Raw genomic sequence first — 3,138 nt, 5'->3', positions numbered from 1 at the left:
GTTAACTGGTGGCCTTCAACAGCTGCTGAGTGCATGCTCACAATACGGTGCTGACTTTCACGGATATCATCCAGTGTTAAGCACTAGTAAGGATGAAATAGAACCCTCCTCACAGCTCTCCTCCAGTTAACTGCAGTCAGGCTCCATTTAAAGTAGTAACACCTCCCCTTTGTCTTGGAGTGGTGAAAACCCTCCTCACAGTGACAATGACATCATTCAACTCTGCATTATCCACTACAAACTGATTACTTCACACAGTTGAACAGTTCTGAATATTGTTTCTGCCATAACTGTGAAATTGCATCAGAGCCACGTACCCCATCTATATTAGATGGGAGACATGTTTTACAATTATTTATATTTCTTATGGGTTAGCGCCCCAGCCTGTGTCCTCCATGAGGAGGTGAGCAGTATGGGTTAGCGCCCCAGCCTGTGTCCTCCATGAGGAGGTGAGCAGTATGGGTTAGCGCCCCAGCCTGTGTCCTCCATGAGGAGGTGAGCAGTATGGGTTAGCGCCCCAGCCTGTGTCCTCCATGAGGAGGTGAGCAGTATGGGTTAGCGCCCCAGCCTGTGTCCTCCGTGAGGAGGAAGCCCAACAACCCTCGGTGAGGCCTTTAGGAGGGCCATGCAAGCAGCAAGCGTAACCACAGTACCATGACCCTGCGGAACCATTGCCCACCACTCCTGAATGAACTGTCTGGTGCTGTGACTCTGGTGCAACGCACAGGTCCTCGCTCTGGTGAGAGCAGGAGTGGACCTGGTGAGACGTAGGAGGAGCCCGGACAGGAGACAACCTGTCCGGGCCAGAAGTGTACCTCCCAGCCCTGGCAGAGTAGTTCTGGAGTAGTTCCAACGGATTGTGTGTCCCTGGTCTTTCCCTAAATGGGACTGATTGAGGGTTAGCTACTGGGACGTAAGTCGGGACTTGATTACTCCCGGCTGGGTCACCTGAGTGAGGGGTATGATGTTGCGAGACCCGAAACCCGGTTGACCTCAGGATACATCACTGAGGATACGTCCCAGGTGCATCCATGACATGTTTTTTTTTTTTGTTATTATATAGATTACTATAATATTTATATTATTTATAATTTTAGAACACCAGGAACAATATTTCACTCTACATAAGAAGAAACTGTGAGGAACAACTTGGAGGACATTTGCACGCCTTTTATTGATTCATTTTTTTAAGAGTTAAGTTTTACAGAAAGTAATCAAAAAAGAAGGGAGAGAAAAAAACTCGTATTAATCTTTGCTTCTTGTTATTTACCAATTAACAGTTTTTACTGCCCTTAACAATATTTTTGCATAATTGATTGATTGTTTGATTATATTAAACAGAAAATAAAAATCATCGCATGACACAGAAACTACAATCAAAGTGTACATAAGGACAAATTAACCTATTCTTTGGAAGAGAAGGTTTTCCCAAGTACCAAACCTGCTAAATTTGAATTCCCATTAATCAACCTATCTAAACAAATGCTAACTAGTAGAACATTTTCAGTTAACGATGAACATCTTGCCATATTCACCAGGTCACCAGAAACGTCCTCCTAGCCAGACTACCAAAATGTGACTACATTTCCTTATCCTTACCCCTCAATTAGACCCCCCCCATAGAGCTGCCTCTATAGGCCTCTATAGGTTTCTATAGGTCTATATAGGTCTCTGTAGGTCTAGGTCTCTATAGGTCTAGGTCTCCATAGGTCTATATAGGTCTCTATAGGTCTAGGTCTCTTTAGGTCTATATAGGTCTCAGGTCCACCTTCTCTGTCCATCAACCCTTACACAATAACACAACACAGAACAATAACCATTACACAATAACACAACACAGAGAACAATACCCCTTACACAATAACACAACACAGTGGACAATACCCCTTACACAATAACACAACACAGTGGACAATACCCCTTACACAATAACACAACACAGTGGACAATAACCCTTACACAATAACACAACACAGTGGACAATACCCCTTACACAATAACACAACACAGAGAACAAAAACCCTTACACAATAACACAACACAGAGAACAAAAACCCTTACACAATAACACAACACAGTGGACAATACCCCTTACACAATAACACAACACAGAGAACAAAAACCCTTACACAATAACACAACACAGTGGACAATAACCCTTACACAATGTATGGGGCCTTACAAAACATTTCAACTTTAACAAGATATTTATCATCATAAAAGTAACAGGTCTATAATCTGTTATTCTTCACTCCATTCATAATCTAAATGATTAAAAGCCATTACCAACTACATGCACTTGTAAAATGTTCATCAAAGCAGTTTTGTTTAATCAGAACAATGAATCCATTGATTTAAACTCATGATCTCATCTTTAAAATCATTTTAAGGAGGATTAACCATCTCTGACAAGTCACCTTAGTGCCGGGACACTTTAAGGAACATTCCTATTCATTTATTTTAAAGATTTTATTGTAGCTTTTTAAAGGACCACTTCACCACTTTTCAAATGACCTTCATATAATTGGTCTTCACGACCAGTGACATCATCGATGGGGAATACAAGCTAATAAAAACGGCAGACTTTCTATTCCTGGAAAGATGCAATACGAAAATGGAAGCCATCGTTCTCATGATACGAAAAACCCCTCTCTCTCTCTCTCTCTCTCTCTCTCTCTTTCTCTCTCTCTCTCTCTTTCTCTCTCTCTCTATATATATATTTATATAGATAGATATCGTTCATTTGTATAGATAACGATCACCTTATTGAGCCGGGTTCTTATCGAGACCACTGTCGAGCATGTTCTATTATTTTGTGGAAAGACGGGAGACGATAAGATTCTAAACAGAACCAGTATATTTTACGGGCCTTCAAATACAGCACTTTTCTAACAGACGGAAGGCAATTGACCTTCTTACCAAAACAATAATATTAAATAAACTGTTAACTGGTTAATATGTCACTTTAAAAGCGTAATGTTGTTCACCTGGACAGCGCTGGTCGGCAGGTATCAATACACTTTTAGACCAACATGTTTGTGCCAGCGTGGATGATTAAATGCATTTTTTGATCGCCTCTCGTCTTGATTGTTTAAACATGACGTCATGGGCTGCTATGCTCCATAACAGGCTTGATAA

General features: G+C 41.2%; 1 long non-coding RNA gene across 1 annotated transcript in view; it reads left to right on the top strand.

Moving 5' to 3' along the window:
* The window catches only part of LOC310862367, a 705,243-nt gene that overhangs the window by 567,974 nt on the left and 134,131 nt on the right, over window positions 1-3,138 (top strand). The gene's annotated exons all lie outside the window — the stretch shown is intronic.

This window comes from Protomyctophum parallelum (assembly GCF_964188405.1).
Source record: "Protomyctophum parallelum genome assembly, chromosome: 7".
NCBI classification, from domain to species: Eukaryota; Metazoa; Chordata; class Actinopteri; order Myctophiformes; family Myctophidae; genus Protomyctophum; species Protomyctophum parallelum.
The sequence above is the reverse complement of the archived record's forward strand: the minus strand, read 5'-3'. Positions and strand labels throughout refer to the sequence as shown.